Below are 22,942 nucleotides of genomic sequence, written 5' to 3'. Positions count from 1 at the left end.
AGACCCCTGTGGAGCTGGGAAAGTTTATAGGACATTTGAGGAGATGACTTTAAACACCATCAATTACACTTAACCTCATTATTTCTAGCATTGTCTGATATTTACTTAGCTTTACGGATTTAAAAGTCATTTTAAACAATTTTGGCCGAAACTCTTGTAATAAACTATTGTGACTGGTTTATTGATATTGAAAATGTACAAAACCTATAAATTTTGTTCAAGAAACTAGTTATACGCTTCAATACATTTTGCCTGGTATCAAGGCAAATACTTTCTTAATATAATATGAATAATTCACACGTGGATAATTCTTTGTCTTACTGACACTGAAGAGTAAACTAATTTTATTTATTTCAAAAGTTGCACACACAGCCCATAACTGATAACCTTTGGGAAAGTCAGCATTTGGCTTTTGTTTCCCCATGAACTAAAGATGAATGACAAAAGCAATCCTCCAAAGCTAAAGGAAAACGGTTCACTCTCTAAGTGCGAAGACTGTGTACTTTGCGGGGTAACGATGTTTTCAGTGGCACAGAGCTGAGGGTCAGGAGGCCGCTGCAGAGGGTCAGGAGGTCCACCCCTTGCCAGCGCCAGCATTCCGTCCTGGGTCCCTGGGCCAGAGGGCGGCCCTGCTGGTGGACAGCTCCCACCTGAGTCAGAAAACACCCCGGTACCCGGGCAGCCCACACACCCTCTTCGGTCACTGGCAAAAACCATCGTCATGACTGGTGCCAAATCTGTTCATTATCTGTCCTATTATTTATTTATGGTTTTCTAAATTGACTTTTTTTACTTAATGGATTTATCTAATGTATTGATAGAAACCGCCTATCATGGGTTTAGAGTGCTAGTTTTACTCTTCCCTAACATGCCTTAAAACAGATACCTGAGGATGAAAATGGAAAACGCTGACCTCTGAGCCCCTTAAACCATTGAGAATAATGTCCTGGGGTAAATAAAGTGTGGAATCCAGGTGGCTGAGACAAGGGCAGAGGCAGTCACCCCCCCTGCCTACAGTTCTTCCTGAACACCGGGAAATACAGAAAGGTCACAGTCACTTCTGCACTGAACCACACCCTGGGCACAACCTGAAATCAGAGAACACTGACACCTGAGAATACGGCCAGTGAGAATGAAAAGCCACCAAACCCCAGTGCGGGGTCCCCTCTACTCCAGCCCACACCCCCAGCGTGGCTCCACGCTGAGCAAGGGCAGAAGCAGAAGCTGTGAGCTGGACGGAGTGGGGACGCCAGTGAGGGTGTGAGTGATCTGTCCCCGGAAAGCCCACCCAGACACGGCAGACGGAGCCCCGGAGCACAGACTCGGGGCAGGGCCTCCAAAGTCCACACCGTGGAAACAGACAGACGCCATTTAAAGAGGCTCTCCTCCAAACTCACAGCTCCTGAGAGGGAAACAGGCAAATGAGTTGGGGGAGTGCCCCTTGGGTGCTGGGTGGTGAAAATGAGAAGGAGAAAGAGGGGAAGTTAGGGTCCTGCAAGCAAGGAGGACCATAATACCAGGAGCCTCATGCCCTCCCCTGTCCATCACCAAAACAGACAGACAGACAGACACCTGCTACACCTGGACTCAGCCAAATTAACAGAAGAACTGCCATTAGACCAGCAATCTTTACAAAACACCCAATAACATAAAAATTCCTCCTGAAAAACAACCAGGAATCAAAAGAAGATTGTAATTCAAACAATCTGAAAACATACTTAAACGCTCAAACAAACATTTGAGGATACGAAAAACCACCTTGAATTAGACATGTAAAATGTAAAAACAGAAAGGGACAAAAGCAGGGAGAAACCAAGAGACTTGAATGAGTTCAGGAAAGTAATGGAAGGAAAAAGCACAATTATCTCAGAAATGAGGAATAAATTATAAAATGCACTAAGGAGATTAAATTCAAGTGAAAATTAATAAAAGGCACCAAAGAAGGACAGCAGCACAACCAAGAGAAGGAAAAGAACATAAAGAAAGAAAAAAAAAAAAAAAGGGAAGAAAGGAAGCAGTGGAAATGGAAGACAAAGAAGGAATAACGTTCATAAATCAGAGTTCCGAAAAGAGGAAAGCAAAATAATGGAGCAAAGCTAATGTTTAAAACTGTAACCTAAGAAAACTTCCCCAAAACAAAAAAAATGACTGAATCTTAAAATGAAAAGGCTCACAGGGCACCTGGGAAAATTATCCCAGAATGATCAACTCTGAGATATATCCTAATAAAACTAGGAGATTTCAAAGATAAAGATAAAATCCTCAAGGCCCCTGGGCATGCAGATCAATGAAAGTGCAAAGGAACTGGACTGGCATCAGGTTTTTCAAAACCAACATACAAGTAAGACGACAATGGAGAAACATTCTTTTCAATCTCAATGAAAGAAAATAAGAATTTTAAATCCAGCAAGCTGTCCTTCAAATATCAAGATTACAGAAAAAGAGTTTCAACATAGATGAATTTAGAGAATACTACACCCATCAGCCCTTCCTGAGGATTCTATGTGAAGGTAAGCTTTATCTCACCAAGTGATGACTGGGAAAATTCCAGCATAAGCATTTTTTGTAAGCATTTGAAAGTATTTAGATGTCCATCTAAGACTAAATTTAAAATAAAGGTGGGATTAGGTCAAAAGACTAATGTGCAAATATTACATACTCTGACAAAGCAGAAATAATTCAACTAAAATATGAGAAACAAAGGGGGAGGGAAAGAGGAAAAATTCTGACTGTGTATAGGCCAATATTGTATAAGTGACAGGAGCATATTAAACGATACTGGGAAAAAATTGATAAATCAGACAGTAAAGAGTTAAACGATAAAACCGATTACTAAGGACATTAAAATAGGTTTAAATACAAAAGTAATCACTAGAAAATACAAATTCTCCTAAATCCAAAATAAAAAATCTCAATAAAAAAGCAAAGAATACAGATTGCATAAAGAAATAGCAAATATAAGAAAATATACATAATTATGGAATATTATGATAGAGTTGCACGCAAATAAATCAGTCACGTCAAATATTAATGAGCTTAACTCACCTATTTTTTTTTTTAATTAATTAATTTATTTATTTATTTTTGGCTGTGTTGGGTCTTCGTTTCTGTGCGAGGGCTTTCTCTAGTTGCGGCAAGCAGGGGCCACTCTTCATCGCGGTGCGCGGGCCACTCACTATTGCGGCCTCTCTTGTTGCGGAGCACAGGCTCCAGACGCGCAGGCTCAGTAGTTGTGGCTCACGGGCCTAGCTGCTCCGCGGCATGTGGGATCTTCCCAGACCAGGGCTCGAACCCGTGTCCCCTGCATTGGCAGGCAGATTCTCAACCACTGCGTCACCAGGGAAGCCCTAACTCACCTATTTTTAAAGAAAGGTTTTAAATTTGGTTCACAGAACAAGACTCAATTATATGCTGTACACAAGAGGCACACCTAAAATAAAATGATTTTGAAAGGCTAAAAATAAAAAGAATGGACAAACATATACCGGCAAATGAAAACAGAAAGAAGGAATAGACCAAGTAGATTTCAAGCCACAAAGCATTAAATACAACAGAGGACATATTTAATGCTAAAAGCCATAGTTCACAATGAAGACTTAATGCTCATGAACATCTATGCACCAAACAATATAACCACCACCTTTACGAAGCAAAGACTATACAGAGATACAAGGAGACAAAATCATGCTAATCATAGGAGACTTAATACACCATCCTCAGTACAAGGCAGAGCAAGGGTTCCAGAAAGTAAGAAGAAGACAGAAGATCTAAATGGCGTTCTCAATCAAGGTAGATCTTATGGATATGTACTGAACTTCATACCCTGATAACACAGAATCACATTCTTCTCAAGAACCTACAGCACATTCACAACAACTGATCATATATTAGGTCACAAAGGAAACATCAATAATTTCCATGAGGTAGAAATATTGAAAACAACACTTTCTGATCACAATGCAATAAAGCTATACATTATTAACAAAAACAAAAAACAGAAACGCACATCCACCTGGATATTTTAAAACCTGATTATTGACTCCCAGATGAAAGAGGAAATATAACCTGAAAGCACAGAATTAAAAAAATAATTACAAGGAAAACACTACCTATCAGAATCTATGCAATGGATTTAAAGCAGTTATCAGAGAAAAATTCATTATACTAACATGTTACCAATAAAAATGAAAGAATAAAATTAATGAATTAATAAAATCTCAGCTCATAAAAACTAGAAAAAGAACAACACAGTAAACCAAAAGAAAACACAAGGAAGGAAATAATGGAGGGAAAAGCTGATTAATGAAGTAGAGGTTTTTCCATCGAAAAATAGTAGATCTAAATCCTGGGGATTTGGGGGTGGAGAGAGAGGAATTAACAAAACAGACAATCCACTGGCTAACTTAACCAAGAAAAAAAGGGGAGAAAGCACAAATACAGAAAATAAGAAATGACACAAGGGAAATAAAATGAAACACAAGAAATTTTAAAGATCGTAAGAGACTATTTTGCAGATCTCTATGCAAATGAATTTGAAAATGTAGACAAAATGGATAACTTCCTAAGAAAATTCAGATGACAAAACCTGACCCCATCAGAGATAGGAAGCTTAAACAGATGACTGCTGTAGAAAAAAAACCAGAAAGGGTTATGAGCAAGTACCCCACAAGAAGCACCAGGACCAGCCGGTTCCACAGGGGAATTCCACTAAACTTTCAAAGATCAGATCATTCCGGTGCACTACACAGAAATTATTCCAGAGCACCGAGAAGGAAGGAAACTTTCCAACTCCTTTTAAGAAGCATGTATAACTCTGGTAAATCAGATAAACAGAACAAAGAAAACTGCAGACCAGTATCACTCATGAATATCAATGCAAAAATATTACATAAAATATTAACAAATAGAATTAAATATCACATTAAGCAATCACATATCATGACCAAGTAGGATATTTTTCTAAAAACAAAAGTTGGGTTCAGTATTAGGAAATCCATTAATATCATTCACTGTATTAATAAAGCTAAGGAAAAAATAATATTATCTCCATGGATGCTGAAAAATCCTGTGACAAAATTAAAACCCATTTATAAAAACTAAAGAAAATAGGAATTGAGTGTTATATTCTTAACATGAAAAAATATACATAGCTTAATCCTAAAGCCAGTATCTTATTTATTGGGAAGAGACTAGCAGCATTTCCACTAAGATCAGGAACAAAGCAAGAATGCCCAGTCTCCACTTCGGTTCACCATTGTCCTAGAGGTATTATGTTACCCAGTAGGGTTACAGAATGGCCATCATCAAAGAGTCTACAAATAACAAATGCTGGAGGGGGTGTAGAGAAAAGGAAACCCTTGTACACTGTTGGTGGGAATGTAAATTGGTACAGCCACTATGGAAGACATTATGGAGGTACCTTAAAAAAATAAAAAGAGAACTACCCTATGACCCAGCAACTCCACTCATGGGTATATATCTGGAAAAAATGAAAACTCAAATTCAAAAAGATACACGCACCGCAATGTTCACAGCACCACATTTACGATAGCCAAGACATGGAAAGCAACCCAAGTGCCCATCAACAGACGACTGACGTAAGAAGATGTGGTGTACATGCACAATGGAATATTACTCAGCCATAAAAATATCAAAATATTGCCATTTGTAGGAATACGGATGGACCTAGAGAATATTATGCTTAGTAAAGTAAGTCAGACAGAGAAAGACAGATACTGTATGACCTCACTTATATGTGGAATCTAAAAAAATATTACAAATGAATCTATATACAAAACAGAAACAGACCCACCAGATATAGAAAACAAATTACCAAAGTGGGGGGGGAAGTAGGAGTACTGGATTAACAGACACACACTACTGTGCTTAAAATAGATAAGCAACAAGGATTTACTGTATAGCACAAGATATACCCAATATCTTGTAATAACCTATAAAAGAATACAATCTGAAAAAAAAAAATTCACAAGTACACCTGAAACTAACACGATATTGTAAATCAACTATACTTCAACGAGAAAAAGGGGGGGGTAGTACTGGTGATAAACAGACAAACAGACCAATGGGACAGAAGTTCAGAAAGAAACCTGAATGTGTATGAAAATCTGGCATCTCAAGCCAGTGGGATAAAGATGGATTCTTTAATACATGGTGCTGGGACAACCAGGCAGCCATTTGGAAAAAGATAAAAGACAATCTGTATCTCATACCATATACAAAAATAAACCTCAAATGGATTAGGGAGCTAAATGTAAAAAAGAAAAGAAACTATAATTCCTAGAAGAAAATGCGAATAGATGCTTCTTGAACCTTGGTGTAGGGAAAGACCATCTAACTATGACTCAAAATCCAGAGGAACAAAACAAAACTTGATAAATTTGACTATATAAAAATAAAAATGTCTGCAGGGCAAAACAAAACAAAACCCTAAACAAAGTAAAGAGAAACTACAAGTTGGAGGGAAATATTTGCAGCACACACCACAAGAGAAGAGCTAATAACCCTAATACATGAAACTCTCATAAAAATTGAGGGACAAAGAACCAGAAACCCAAGAGAAAAATAGGAAAAAAAGACATGAACAGACAACTGATGAACAAAGTTATAAAAATGGCCTCCAAACACGGGAAAAGCTCAAACTCACTTATATTTACAGAAGTGAAAATTAAGACAATATCAAGATACCACTGTCATCTATCAGGCTGGCAAAATTTCTGAAGTGTGATGCAGCCTCTGTTGGTGAGGCTGTAGGAAACAGGCACATTGCTGATGGGAATGCAAACTCTGCAGGGAAATTTGGCACGTATGTAGCAAAGCCCGTCCACACTTTCTAACTCAGAAACTACACCGCTAGGAATCTACCCTCCAGGCACAGCAACAACGGTGTGAAAAGTAAACACTGCACAGGGTTATTCATGGCAGCACTGGTTAAAGCACAAGGTATTGGAAACAACCTAGATGGAGAGTGGTTGGACAAACATGGTACCCTCCAGGCAGTGGAGCGCCATGCAGCAGTAAAAAGGAGGAGGGTCCCTGGCTTGCAGTGATTTCCATGATATATCGTGAAGTAAAAAGACAAACTGCAAAAGAATGTCTATAATCTGCTATCCTGCCTGTAAGAAAGAAGGGGATATAAGACATTATACACCTCTCTGCTCATCTGTGCAAAAGAAATACTGGGAGGATATATCAGAAGCTGAAGAGAGTGGGTGGGAAAGGGCTGGCCAGAAGGGGGCTGGCACCGGGGATGAGGCGGGAGCCCCACCCTGCTGAGCTTGTTCTTGGGTAGCTCTGAGTCTTAGAACCATAGTAACATTTCATGTGCCCAAACAATAAGTTTGAAATTTAAATCAACCAGCATGTCAGGGAGAGGGGACCCAAATGGAACACAAACAATAACAAATGAACAGAACTGTATTACAAAAGAATAACATAGCCACTGAAGAACCGAACCATCCTGAGTAAGCCTGGAAAATACTATTCTGAGTAGAAACTTAAAAGCTAATGACAGACAAAAAGAGCCCATTAGAAATTATGGAAATGAAAAGTATAGTTATGGAAAAACTCAGTAGATCACTAAACAGTGAGTCACTGATGAAAAATAACTAATCAACTATGAGACAGAACCAAAAAAATTACCTGGACCGCAGCACAGAGTCAGAGACACAAAAAACTATGAAAACCAGTAAAGGAGAATGAAGGTAGATTGAGAAGATCCAACACACATACATCCTCCAGATTTGGAGGGTTAAAATAAATAAATGATAGTGAGGCAATATTTGAACTAATGACAGAATTTTTCAGAACCAAGGCATGAAATGAATTAGATTTGAAAATCCAACCAAACACCACACAGGATTGACAGAAAAAGAACCCACATCCAGACATATCACAATGCAACTGCAGAACATCAAGGATAAAGAGAAAAGCAAAGAGGCCACCTCTTTAAAAGTACCTCCTTTAAAGTAAAGAGACTGTATGCAATTACTGACTCTAGTTAGTAAATCTGTTTCTCGCAGGGTTACCAGTTTTGAAGCTTTATTGGCATACTAGGATTGAATAAGTAAATATACTGTCAATAATGAGAGCCAGGTTTCTACTATTGAAGAAAAATTACAAATAAAGAAAGGGAGAAGGCTACAATGAACCCAGGGGTGCTGGATTAGAAATGGAATTATTAGTATGAATGCACGGTTTTTAATACATATCCAGATAGAGATACAGAAATATACATAGATGTGTGTATATATATGTAAATACAAATATATATACATTTACACACATATATAAAATATGTATTTTATAATGTATACATTATAAATATGTATATAACATATACATTTCCTAGCTATGTCTGCTGAGAACAATGGCATCCTAGCAGCAAGACTACACCTAAGCCCCTAGATACTGGTTTCTAAATATAATTCTCCCATTAAAGGAATCTGGGCTCCATGGAAAGTGGTTGATTCAGGGATGGAGCAAGGAAAATATAAGCTGAGCCTTAAACATTTTCTGGCACCCAAAATAAGAAAGAGTTGGGTTTTTTTTAAAGGACAAGGGCACATCAAAAAAAAATAGCACCAACCTGAAGGAGTTCCTAATGGCCAAAGCTGAACAGCTCAAGCAATAAAATAAATAACAATAGCAGTGGATTGTAATCCACAGAATACCCGTGAGGCTAACCAAAACATAAATAATTGAATAACTGGGGGAGAAAGGATAGTTCTTCCTTGCAGATGAATTCTAATTAATAAGTGTAAAATGAATGAGGGAAAGACAAAATCATCATTAAATATATACCACAGTGAAAAATATTTCAGGCAAGATTTACTAATAGATGCTAAATCAGTAGGCAAAGGTTTAAGGAGAAGTAGGATATGGCACAGTCTCAAAGTATCTCCCCCAAGGTATGTATTAATTACGCAGAGAAAACCAGTAATTTTACAGGGGATGAAACCACCTTCATCCAGAGATAGAACGAAGGTTAATATCACCAGTAATGAGACATCCTGACATCATGGACCCCCGATGGGACGCGCTAAGAAAGCGTAACATCACCTCTGTGATATTCGTGCCCAAAAATGCACAGCCTCAACCTCATGACAGAAAATGCTGGACAAACCAAATTGAGTGACATTCTTCTGCAAAATAACTGACCACTGCTCCTTAAAAGTGCCAAGGTCGGGACTTCCCTGGTGGCACAGTGGTTAAGAATCCGCCTGCCAATGCAGAGGACACGGGTTCGAGCCCTGGTCCAGGAAGATCCCACATGCCGCGGAGCAGCTAAGCCCGTGCACCACAACTACTGAGGCTGAGCTCTAGAGCCCACGAGCCACCACTACTGAGCCCGCGTGCCACAACTACTGAAGCCCACGCGCCTAGAGCCCAGGTCCCACAACAAGAGAAGCCACCGCAATGAGAAGCCCGCGCACTGCAAGGAAGAGTAGCCCCACTCGCCGCAACTAGAGAAAGCCCGCGTGCAGCAACAAAGACCCAACACAGCCAAAAATAAATAAATTTGCTAAAAAAAAAAAAAAGTGCCAAGGTCAGGAAAGACTGAGGAAGCCTCATAGACTGGAAGAATCTAAGCAAACACCGGGACTAAGTACAATGTGGGGTCCTGGATTAGATCCAGGAACAGAAAAAGGATGTTAGTGGGAAAACAGGTGAAACTGGAGTAAGGTCTGTAGTTTGGTTAATCGTCCTGCACCAATGTGAACTTCATGGTTTGCTAATTGTACTACGATTACGTATGCTGTTTAGGTGAAGGGTGTTCATGAATTCTCTATATTTGGGTGTTTTTTTTTTTTCTCCCCCAACCTTTCTGTAAGTCTAAAACTATCCGGAAATAAAATTTTAAAAATGAAGGTAAGAAAGTCTCTCGTACCCGCTGTGGCATGTATGCCACACTTTTAGAAATACAGATGCAAGCCAAATTGCCTTCCCACAGCCCGCTAATTCTAATTTTTCCCTCTTGAGCAACATAAAATAAACAGTGACAGGTGTATAAGATAAAAATCCTTTCCGATGTGTGAAGACAGCTCTCAGGTACTTTTTAAGCTATTCTCTCCAGCCAAACTTTCCTACTGCCTTTCACTATCCCGTATCTGAGGTTTTCCACAATCTTCCCACCCTAGACACGCTGCCCTGGAGTTCCTAAATCGTCAAGATCCCTCTTAAAACAAACCATGGAAAACACTTGCAATGCCCTGTCGCCACCCACAGAGGAGAGCCGCGTCCCCACCTCCACGACTCAGCCCTGAGCCTGCGGGGAAGAAACCCCCGTCAGCCGAGCAGACCCGGCGACCACGGCATTGGGTCCACGCGAGGCCGGCGCCCCCAGCTCCGCGTCTCCTCCTCAGGAAGCACCGTCCCGTGGCTGGACACTGAGTGTCCTTGTTCTTCTTTAAGTTCAACTGCAGGCTCTGCTACGTCCCCTTGTTACGTGTAATTTGATTTCCATGTTGTTTTCTAGTGTATCAAAGTACTGCCAAATACTGCTGTAATCATGCGGATTGCCTTTGTGATTGGAAATGACGCCGCCTTCTGTGTGCCACCTGAGTCGATCAAAGTGTTGAAGAAGAGAAGACCAAGGACCTAGATCTCCGGTTACTCAGGATCTGCTCAATCTTTACACTGCAAAAAGAAGCACGATGTGTAAAAGGGGTTTATTGTCAAGCTCCAATAATCTGGGCAGGGCTTCCCTGGCGGTCCGGTTGTTAACACGCCGCGCTTGCACGGCAGGGGTGCGGGTTCCATCCCTGGTCAGGGAACCAGAACACCGCGTGCTGGGTGGCACGGCGGAAAAAACATCGGGGCAAAGGGAAGAAGTGGAGATACTAAGTGTGCCCGGGCCATCTTACACACAGGCTGCGACTTTCCCGTCAGTAACATCACAGGCTGGTAACTGCAGTATCATTGTCTCCCTCGCTCCTTCCTAACACCACCTGCCAAAAAGGAAAGCAAAGGGGCGTGGGTGGGTGACTGCGGCCGCAAGCCATACTTTCTGGATGGAGTCTACACTCTGGAGCTACACTCTAAACTCTTCCTCTCTGGGGTCTAACAACATCTGGCACAGTAAGTCAGCAGACCTGGGGCCACAGCCGGTGACAAGCTGACACTCCTCGCGGCACTCAGGTGGCCAGGGCTGGGTCCCCAATCCCGGGGCAGGGGAAAGGGGGAGCCACACTGACACTGGGGTGGTCGGCGAGGGCTGTGCTCCTCCAGGGAATGTGGGGATCACCTGCTTGGTGGCCCTCAGCCAGCTGAGTGGATTAAATTGTCCATGTTTTCTGCCATTTACTGTGGATTGCTGAAAGCTGGCCGGATACGATACTGATCCGTACCATTTACTCGGGAAATATTCCAGTTATCGTGGATTGGCCTGGACCAGAGGAAGACGAACGCTGCAGAGGCATTTAACTCCGGGATGCCTGTGCTGCGCGGCTTGCTCTCTTCCACTCCCTACTACAGAGGCTCTGTCAGCCTTCATAGAGGCAGATGAAGATGTACCACCCAAATAAAAGACTCTTGCTCTGTATAAACAAAATTAAAATCCTGAGTATACACAAAGACCCCATTACTTAATAGCTGGAGAAGATCTACCGAACAGCAACCTCGCGAGAGAGGAGCTGAAACAGGAACATGGTTGAGTAAGAGAAGACGCTTGATAAGATGCATACATTAAAGCATAAAAGATGCATCACGTTCCCACAACAACGGGACACACAGCTGGCAGGTCTGGGAAAGACAAGCTCCCCTCCGTTGAGAAGGCAGGTCATGCCTTTGCTGCCGGGACTCTTTCCTTTACTGGACGTGATGGGGCCCCGGCGAGCTTGGTGAGTGGGGTGAACGGGAGGTGGGGGTAAAGGTTTTACGAGCCGGCAGAAACGGAGTGCACAGCCCTGGCTCGTAGAAACCAGACGGGGGCTGTTCTCCTGATGCGCCCGGGCACACGCGGGTGAGCCAGCTACAGGGAGCACACAGAGCACCGCCCAGCCCGGCTCTGTCGAGGGCCAGCTCTGCCCTGGACTGAAGCCAGACACGCGGCCACCTCTGGAAACCCATTTCTCGACTCCGTGCTCGAGAAGGAGGTGGAGGATAAAGGCGCCAACTTCCCTGAGCCCTGACGGAAACACAGCGTGTATCCTCCTCAGTCAGCACAGCAGGAAAGTGGCGCGCTCTTAAGAACCTTAAGTATATATAATACATACGTTAATATATGTCAAGCATATTTACTCTAAGTTAGAACGCCAGTGTAAATCATTAGAAGCTGGTAATGCAATTAAAGGTAATTCTCTACACACACACACACACACAATAATCTCAACTTTCATTTCAATGGTATTTTAAGGATTTTTATTGACTAATGGAGATTATTCTAGAGATCATTTGTATTATAAATGTGTGATGCTGGTTAACTGAGTTCTAGTTATTAGAAAATTTGCTGAGTTCTTTTTATAGGTTAGTTTTAACTCTATCGTAGTAAAGAAAGTTTACTTTTGCTGAAATAGCTGATCCAGACGTCCATCAGCTCTGATACAGAACTGTCAGTGCTTACGAACAGGATTAATAAAGCCTACAGACTGTCGTTGAGAAAGAAAGCGTGTTTCTGTCAAGCAGAGCTTCCCCCTCAGTGACACTTGGAAACGACCTTGTGCTCTTGGGGAGGGGTTGCTTTCTGCGGCACAGAGCAAACTACAGAAAACGCCAGAAGCTAGGGTCCCTACTCTCACCCCCATGTTGTCAGGGCATCCCAGGCCTTCAGCCATGTGGACCATGACATCGAGATGCTGCGCTTCGCTTCCCTCAGCTGCCCTTTCCAGAAGACTCCTCACCTTACCGGGCACAGGCCTGCATCCACGCCCTGGACCGAGTCTAGCTCGGCGAAGAGAATGCATCACCTCCTCATGAGGAGATGAACAAGGGTAAGCCTCAGGCATGACTGAGAGCTGGTTCTCTAGAGGAAGGCAGCAGAGGAGAGTGAAGAAAAACCACTCTTTACTTCCAGTTAAGAGACAAATGCACACTCTAGACTGAGGATTAATTCTGCTTGCATGGTTTACCAAGGACACTATAGCCCTAAATTGTAAAAATCTACTCACCGCAGGTGGAGCCTAGTAACCGTCCCTGCAATGATAAAAAACTACAGCTTGGAGTGTTTCTGCACGTGTTCTGTTTTTTTGGGGTTTTTTTGGCTGCATTTGGGTCTTCATTGCTGCATGTGGGCTTTCTCTAGTTGCAGCGAGCGGGTCGTTGTGGTACGCGGGCTTCTCATTGTTGTGGCTTCTCTTGTTGCGGAGCACGGGCTCTAGGCGCATGGGCTTCAGTAGTTGTGGCGCACGGGCTTAGTTGCTACGCGGCAAGTGGGACAGAACCCTGGTCCAGGAAGGGTTCTATCTGCATTGGCAGGCGGATTCTTAACCACTGTGCCACCAGGGAAGTCCGTGCATCAATAACAAACAAAAATTCTGCGACGTAGGAAGGATAGGGAATTTTATTTCTATGAAGTCCACAAACCTCAGGTAACTTGCCTGGTGATTTGAGATGGCAGAGCTGGGGCTCAGTGTGCATTCATTCTAACTGGAGAGACAAGACTGAAACATACACTAAAGCAACACTAAAAACTTTACAATAATGTATGAAAAATATTTCAAAATTTAATATAAAGCTATAGTAATCAAGATAGTGTGGTAATGGCACAGGGATACACATAACAGATCAATGGAATGGAATTGAGAGTCCAGAATAAACCCTTCCGTTTATGGTCAACTAACTTTTGTGCCAAGAGTGCCAAGACTATTCAATGGAGAAAGAAGAGTCTTCATAAGAAATGCTGCTGGTGTAATTCTATATCCATACGCACAAAGAGGAACACAGGGCCCTATCATTCACCACACACAAAGATGAACTCAAAATGGATCAGAGAGCTAAATGTCAGAACCAAAAGTATTAAATTTTTAGAGGAGAACATAGGAGAAAATCTCTGTGATCTTTGGTTAGGCAAAGATTTTTTTAGATATGACACCAAAAGCGTGACTCGTAAAAGAAACAAATTGATAAACTGGATTTGATCAATATCGAAAACTTTGGGGCTTCAAAAGACACCATTAAGAAAGTAAAAAGACAAGCCACATTCTTGGAGAAACTGTTTACATACCATATACACGTTAAAGGACTTGTCTCCAGAATATATAAAGAAGTCTTTCAACTCAACAAGAAGACAACACAATTTTTTAAATGGGCAAAGGATTTGAATAGTAATTCTGCCAACAAAGATATACATATGGTCAATAAGTACATGAAAAGATGTTCAACATCATTAGTCATTAGAAAAAGGCAAATCAAAACCGCAATGGGATACCACTCCCCACCCACTTAGAATGGTTATAATCCAAACAAGTGTTGGCAAGGATGTGGAGAAAATGGGATACTCATTTGTTGCTAGTGGGAATTTAAACGGTGCAGCTGCTTTACAAAGCAGTTTGGTGATTCCTCAAAATGTTGAGCGCAGAGTTAGCTGACAACCCAGCAATTCCACAGCTAGGTACCCACCCAAGAGAGATGAAAACATATGTCCACACAAAAACTCGGTCATGAATGTTCACAGCAGCATTACTTATAAAATCCCAAAAGTGCAAACAACCTGAATGTCCATCAACAGAAATGGTTAAATAGAATGTGGTATTATCCATACAATGTAATATTATTTAGAAACAAGACTGAATAAAATACTGATATATGCTTCAAAATGGATGAACCTTAAAAACATTATTATGCTAAGTGAAAGAAGCCAGTCACAAGAGACCAAATATTGTGTAATTCCATGTATATGAATTGGCCAGAGCAGGCAAATCAAGAGACAGAGCTGGGGGAGGGGTAGCTGCTAATGAGTACCAGGTTTCTTTTGGGGTGATGAAAATGTTCTGAACTTAGAGTATGATGATGTCTACACAACCCTGTACGTACACTAAAACCACGGATTCGTGCACTTTAACAGAGTGGACTTAACGGTATATAAATTTGCAATATTGTGATTTATAAGAAATATATATATGGTCATTCAGGTGACCAAAATGTATTTTTCAGATATACCTGGGTCTTTGTCCGTGGTTCCTGGATCACAGCTCCCCAAACACTTGGAATTTCCCAAGCGATTAGAGCAATGTGAGTGTTCTCTGTCATAATATGTGGTCTCTAGTCCTCAATTCCTGAAACCACTTCACAGCCATAAAGGTGAAGTGGGTGTCTCGTTATTCATAACAAGCCCCTTTCCACCTCGACTGGGTTTATGCTAATGAAGTGACTTTTGAAAAGCACTTGGGGGGTGGGGGGACTTGCTGCCTGAGGAACAAGATAGAAAACTAGATGGATGGAACTTTCAGTCCCACCCCGATTTCTGGGGAGGGGAGAGGGGCAGAGGCAGTGTTCAATCATGCGTACATAGCAAAGCCGCCACAAAACCCAGAAGGAGGGGGTTCGGAGAGCTTCCAGGATGGGCAACCAGACGCGTCCACAACCAGTGTGCCAGGCCCCAAGCTCCAGGAAGACAGAACCTCCTTTGTTCAGGAACTCATCCTATGTGTTTCTCCATCTGGCTGTTGATTCGTATCCTTCAACGTCCTTTTACAATAAATCGGTAATCTAGTGAGTAAACGGGCTTCCTGAGTTCTGTGAGCTGTTTTAGGAAGTTAATTGAATCTAAGGAGGGGGTCGTGGGAAGCTCTGATTTATAGCCAGTTGGTAACAACCTGAGCTTTCGACGGGCATCTGAAGTGCAGGGCAGCCTTGGGGGACTGAGCCCTTTACCTGTGGGATCTGATGCTGTCCCTGGGTAGTTAGTGTCAGGATTGAGCTGAATCCTTGGACATCCTACTGGTGTCCAAGAACTGCTGTGGGCAAGCCTCTCCCCCAACACACACACACATTGGAACTGGGTCCGGGAACCCATTTAAAATTATACATAAATAAAGCTATTTTTTTAATGGGCAAAAAGCCTGAATAGACAATCCACCAAGAAAGATATAAATGATTAATAAACACATAAAAAGATCTTCAACATCGTTCGTCGTTAGGGAAATGCAAATTTATATTGCTGTGAATACCTAACTTCACACCTACAAGGATAACTATAATCAAAACGACAGACACCATGAGGATGTGGACAAACCAGAACACTCACAGGATGCCAGTGGAGGTGCAAAATGCTACTGCCACTTTGGGAAACAGTTTGGCAGTTTCTAGGAAGTTAAACATAAATTTACCATTGGAACCAGCCAGTCTAGTCAGGGACATCTATCTAGCAGAAATGAAAAGTTATGTCCACACAATGATCTCTATGTGACCCTTCTGAGTTCTCAGCACTATGCATAATAGCCAAAAAGGAAAAACAGCCCCAATGTCCATCTGCTGATGAATAAATAAACAAAATGTGGTATATCTATACAATGGAATATTATTTAGCAATAAAAAAACAAGCTACTAATACATGCTTCATCATGGATGAACCTCAAAAAACATTATGAAAGTGAAAGAAGTCAGCTGCAAAACCACACACTGTATGATTCTGTTTACACGAAATGTCCAGAAAAGGCAAATCCAGAGAAACAGAAAGTAGATCAGCACTTGACTGGACGTGGGGGTGGGAACGGGAGTGATTGCAAACGGGCACAAGAGTTCTTTCTGAGGTGAAGCGAACAGTCTAAAACTGGGTGGTGATGGTTGCACAACTAAAGTGACGAAAAATCACTTCATTGTACACTTTTAAAAACACTAATCAATGTGGTCTTGATGATAAGCGGAAAAGGGAAATCCAAGAAGTCATGGGCCACGGGCATGGTCCTGTAGGGGCACACTGCACTCAGCTGATTTATAATTTTCCCTAAATAAATGATACTTTGAAAATATCAACAATTTTATGCATCAATGTAATCCTCCCTTCATTTCTTTGCAGTTAAACACACACACACACACACACACACACACACACACACGCACACACACACACACACGCTCTTCCACATTAAGCAGTCACAGAGTAGGTCCTGAACACCTACTGGGTGCCTCGCTTGGTTCTGGGCACCTGGCAATTAGAGAAGCAGACACCAGGTCATGGTCCTCCATGGGTCACTGCTGAACACAACAGACACCTAAAAGGGCCCAAACCATGGAAAAGTACCTCCTGACTGACCTAACCTCATTCTGACTTTTCTGTGTCATGTACAAAGAAATCTGCTGAAAACTAGAAATGATTGAGGCTATGTGTAGCTGGCAGTATGAGTATCTGTATTAGAGTTATAACTGAAGGTGAATTATGATTGATAAATTTCCTTTCTCAAGATGGGAGGATAGCTGAATACAATTGAACTGAGTAGACCAGACAATACGAAGTAGCTCAACAGATGATTTCTAAACTAAAAGACAGGTGAGAGAAATAAATAACTTGTTTCTTGAGGAGTGGGTTATAATTATTCAGAATGAAAAGAGTGGCCACAGAAAGGCAAAACAAAAGGGCTTTGTCAGGGATCCACATCATCAGCTACTATTCATTAGGATTTTTTGTTCTGTTTTGTTTTTTAATTTATCTTTGGCTGGGTTGGGCCTTCGTTGCTGCACGTGGGCTTTCTCTAGTTGCGGTGAGCGGGGTCTATTCTTCGTTGCAGTGTGCGGGCTTCTCATTGCAGTGGCTTTTCTTGTTGCAGAGCATGGGCTCTAGGCACGTGGGATTCAGTAGTTGTGGCACGTGGGCTCAGTAGTTGTGGCTCGTGGGCTCTAGAGCACAGGCTTAGTAGTTGTGGCACACGGGCTTAGTTGCTCCGTGGCATGTGGGATCTTCCCGGACCAGGGCTCAAACCCGTGTCCCCTGCATTGGCAGGCAGATTCTTAACCACTGCGCCACCAGGGAAGTCCCTGTTCATTAGATTTTCACAGTGGGGATCTCATTCAGCAGATGAGCTATAAAACCTACATCCTACAGGACGAAACAAGCAAATTTAACTCAGAATTTTCTCACTTTGTAAGTTCAACCCCATAGAATAACTTGGATGGAGTTAAAGCCGTCAATATGTCTAAGTGGTTTTGCCTACAAGGACTACTAGCTTTACTGGATAATTTTTCAAGTGTTAGCAAAGGTAGATCTAAAAGTTATCCAGAGAAAGAGTGGATATAAAATATCCTCAGTCCTCTAATTTAGGGGCAGCTATTCATAATACCAAGAATTGGTGAAAATGGCAGATTGGAATTTTACAATTTACTCACATCTAAATTTCAACAGCTACATCAAAAACATTCCAGATTGCAACTCAAAATTACCTGCCCTCTCACAAAGCTCAAGCTTGCTCATCCCTGGACTGAAGACATGACCTGTGTGCAGGTGTACCCAGAAGGAAAAACATGTCTGCCAATAGAATGTGCACCTGAACACCTTCCAACCTGCAGAAGAACCCACACAGCACAGCTAAATAAAGTCACACCAGGGCTGACAAGCTAAATTCTGTGCAGAAAACATTCACATCGTTAGCAGTTTTAGCCAGCAGTGACTTTGCTGCTGCAGTGCACAACCTACACAAACTTTAAAATATTCTAAGTCAAAACAGATAGAAAGCATTCACAATTGACATTCTTGCACTGTTTAAGGAGTGCCTCAAACTTAACTTTACTAAGTATATGTGTGTGTGTTGCAACTTCTTTCTATAAGCTTTGAATCAATAATGCAAGTAGCTCTTCAGGCCAAGATGGAGCAACAGGGACCAGATTCACCCTCCTGCATGAAACAACCAAAAATGGACAAAATAAATGAAACAACAGATTTCAAGGCACTGACCAACAAGTAACAAAGAACAGTGACCCCTGAGAGAGGGACACAAACGGGCTGAGCCCTATACCTGCCCTCCCTCACTGCCTTGAGTTTCCAGGCTGCGGCCTGGCAAGGGGAACCGAGGCAGAGCCTGGGGGATTCCCTGAGTTCATAACAGATTGCTGAGCATGTTGGGGGCTCACAGGACAGAGCCCTGGAGAAAAGACAGTGGCCTAGAGGGAGAAACAGGATGATCCACACACATACAGCTGAGTGCTGACCAGCATACACGTGTAAAGAAAGTACACAAGGGCAGGAAAAGAGCCACACGGAAGGATTAGAAACAGTGGTGCCTGGTGCTCAGACATGGCTGGGGATACTGTCTGACCCTGCCACCAAACCTGGAAAACCTCATGACTCATGACGCAGAGGGCAGAGTACACAGATCTTGCTTCAGGAGTAGGGAATTATTAGCCCTAGACCAAGCCCTATTCTGGTCTCACCTAACAAATCTTAAAAGCATGATCCAAAGGCTCAAACTTTTTCCAAGTAACTTATCTGTGACCCAGAACAAAGTTCAAGCATGTTTATAGGAATCTAAAAATATCCAGCACCCCATATGGTAAAATTCACAATATCTGACCAGCAAAGAAGCAGAAAAATATGATGCATAGTGAAGAGAACAACCTATCAAAGCTGGCCCCAAACTGACACAGATGTAAGAATTAGCAGAGAAGGACATTTAGAAAGTTATTTTGACTGTATTCTATATGTTTGGAATGCTACACAGAGATATGGAAGATATTTTAAATCCAAATCAAATGTTATAAGTTGAAATCTACAATGTCTGAGATTAAAAAAAAAAAGTAATGGATGTAATCAACAGCAGATTAGACACTGCAGAAAAAAAGGTTAGTGAACTTGAAGGCACAGCAATAGAAACTATCTGAAAATAAAGAAAAGAGATTTTAAAAAATGAACAGAGCATCAGTGGTATAACCTCAAGAAGCTTAAATGATGTATAATTGGAGCCCCAGTAAGAGAGAAGAGAGGGGAAACAGAAAAAAATATTTGAAGATATAATGGCTGAAAATGTCCCAAGTTTGAGGAAAACTATAAACCCATAGATCCAAGAATTTCAATAACCCCAAACACACAAAAACATGGAGACAATTATACCAAAGAACATCATGGGCAAATTGCTCGAAGCCACTGATAAAGAGAAAACTAAAAGGACACAAAGACCAAAGATATTACATTCTGAGGAACAGAGATGGGATGACGGCAAATTTCTCATTAGAAACAAACAATTAGGAAGACAGCAGAGCAACATCTTTAAAGTACTGAAAGAAAAAACTACCAACTTAGAATTCCGTATGTGGTAGAAATATCTTTCAAATATGAGGGTGAAATAAAGACATACAAAAGGTCAAAATTTTTATCACCAGTAGGTTTGTCCTATAAGAAATGTTAAAGGAATTCCTTCAGGAAGAAAACCAAAATATAAAACCAGATGGAAATACGAATCTACACAAAAGGATGAAGTGCACTGGAAATGGTAACTCTGTGGGCAAACAGTAAGTTTTTGCGATTGTTACTGAAACTGCTTTAAAAGATGACTGGCTGTTTAAGCAGAAATAGTAATAATATAGTATGGTTTACAGCATATATCAAGGTAAACTGTAGGACAACAAGAGCACAAAAGCAGAGAGGAGAGGGATGGAAGTGTATATTGTAAGATTCTTACGTGTACAGTGGTATGGTACCACCTGATGACAGACTGTACAATTTGAAGATGCACATTCTAAATCATAAAGCAAAAAACAAAGTTACAGCTAATAAGTCAACAAAGGAAATAACATGAAATCATAGAAAAATCTTACTAAACCAAAAAGGAGAAGTAAATAAAACAAATAAAAAACAAAAAGCAAGATGATAGACTTTAATCTAATTATATCAACAGTCACATTAAAAGTAAATAGACTAAATACTCTAATGAAAAGGCAGAGATTGTCAGACTGAATAACAAAAAAACCCGAATTATAGACTGTCTACAAGAAACTCACTTTAATACAAAGATACAAATAGATTAAAAGTAAAAAGGTGAAATAAGATATACAATGCTAACACTAATCCAAAGAAAGCTAAGATTGCTACACTAATATCAGACAAAATAGATTTCAGAATGGAGAATGTTACCAGGGGTATAAAAGGTGATTTCATAATGACAAAGGAGTCATTTAATCAAGACAACATACAATTCATAAATGTATATGCATATAAGAGTTTCACAGTACATGAAACAAAAACTTATAGAAGTGCAAGGAGAAAAGACAAATCTACAATTATATTCAGAGGTTTCAATATCATCTCAGAAAAACTGTTAGAACATTAAAAATATTATAGGACATGAAAAAAATTGTTAAGGATACAGAAGATATGCACCAAACTATCAACCAACTTGACTTAACTGACACTTATAGAACGCTTCACTCAACAGCAGAATACACATTTTCCAAGACTAACCATATTTTGAGTCATAAAGAAGTCATCTCATAGGAAAAACAGTATGGAGGTTCCTCAAAAAAATTAAAGATACCATATGATCTGGCAACCCTACTTCTGGACATTTATCAAAAAGAATTGAAATCAACATCTCAAAGAGATATTTAGCATGTCCATGTTCACTGCAGCACTATGCACAATGGCCAAGATGTAGAAACAACCTAAATGTCCATTTCAAATGAATGGATAGAGAAAATGTGGTATATTCAAACAATGAATACCATTCAGCCCTTAAAAAGAAGGAAATTTCACAATATGCAACAACATGGAAGGGCACTGAGGACATTATCCTAAGCAAAATAAGCAAGACAACGAAAGACGAGTACTGCATGATTCCATTTATACGAGGTATCTAAAATGGTCAAATTCACAAAACGAAGACTGGAATGCTAAATACCAGGGGCTGTGGAGCAGAGGAAATGGAGAGTTATTCATCAGCAGAGACCTGCTGTACAACACTGTACCTACAGTCAACAATAACTGATTGTACACCTATGATTTGTTAAGAGGACAGATCTCATGTTAAGCATTCTTACTACAATAAAATTTTAAAATTAAATTAAATTAAATTTTAGAAAAAGAAAAAAGTGTCAGTAGACTTCAAAGGATTCAAGTCACACCAAGTATGTTCTTGGACCACAGTGGAATTAAACTAGAAAGCAGTAACAAAGATCTCTAGAAAATCCCCAAATATTTGGAAACTAAATAACACACTCCTGAATAATAAATGCATCAAAGAAAAAATCAATTGGAAAATTCTAAAGCGTTTTGAACTGAAAAAATAAAAAACAAAACATAACATGCACTAAAGAAGAAATGTACAGCACTTGGTGCCTACATTAGAAAACATGAAAGGCCTCCACCCAGTGACCTCAGAATCCACCTTCAGTCACAAGAAACAAAAGAACCAGTGAACCCAACATGATAAGAAAAAGGGAAATAAAGAAGATGAGAGTGAAAATTATTGACACAGTAAATAGAAAAGCAATAGAGAAAAATCAATGAAACTTAGAAAGACATCACATGTACACAGATCAGAGACTTAATATTGTTAAGATGGCAATATTCCTCAAATTAATCTATAGATTCAATACATTCCCTATCAGAATTCCAGCTGACTGCAGAAATTGACAAGCTGATCCTAAAATTCCTATGGAAATTCAAGGAACCCAGAATAGCAAAAACGATGTTGAAAAAGAACAAAGTTGGGGGACTCTCACTTCCAGGTTTCAAAACTTACTATAAAGCTACAGTAATCAATACAGTATGGTACTGATTTAAGGACAGACATACTGATCAATGGAACAGAACTGGGAATCCAGGAAAAAACCCTCACATTTACAGTGGACTGGTTTTCAGCAAAGGTGCCAAGACAACTAAATGGGGGGAAAGAATGGTCTTTTCAACAAATGGTGCTTGGACAGCTTAATACCTACAGGCAAAAGAATGAAGTTGGAACCTTACCCCACACCATATTTAAAAATTAACTTGAAAGGGAATGTAGATCTAAATGTAAAAGCTAAAACTATGACTTACAGGGAAAAAACAGGGGTAGGAAATAGG

At 40.7% G+C, this 22,942-nt stretch overlaps 1 protein-coding gene across 4 annotated transcripts in view; it reads right to left on the bottom strand.

The window, feature by feature from the left end:
• LOC309642156 (uncharacterized protein C10orf143) overlaps positions 1 to 22,942 on the bottom strand; it is a 40,091-nt gene that overhangs the window by 13,829 nt on the left and 3,320 nt on the right. The window lies entirely within an intron of this gene.

This window comes from Balaenoptera physalus (assembly GCF_965194825.1).
Source record: "Balaenoptera physalus genome assembly, chromosome: 14".
NCBI lineage: Eukaryota > Metazoa > Chordata > Mammalia > Artiodactyla > Balaenopteridae > Balaenoptera > Balaenoptera physalus.
The sequence above is the reverse complement of the archived record's forward strand: the minus strand, read 5'-3'. Positions and strand labels throughout refer to the sequence as shown.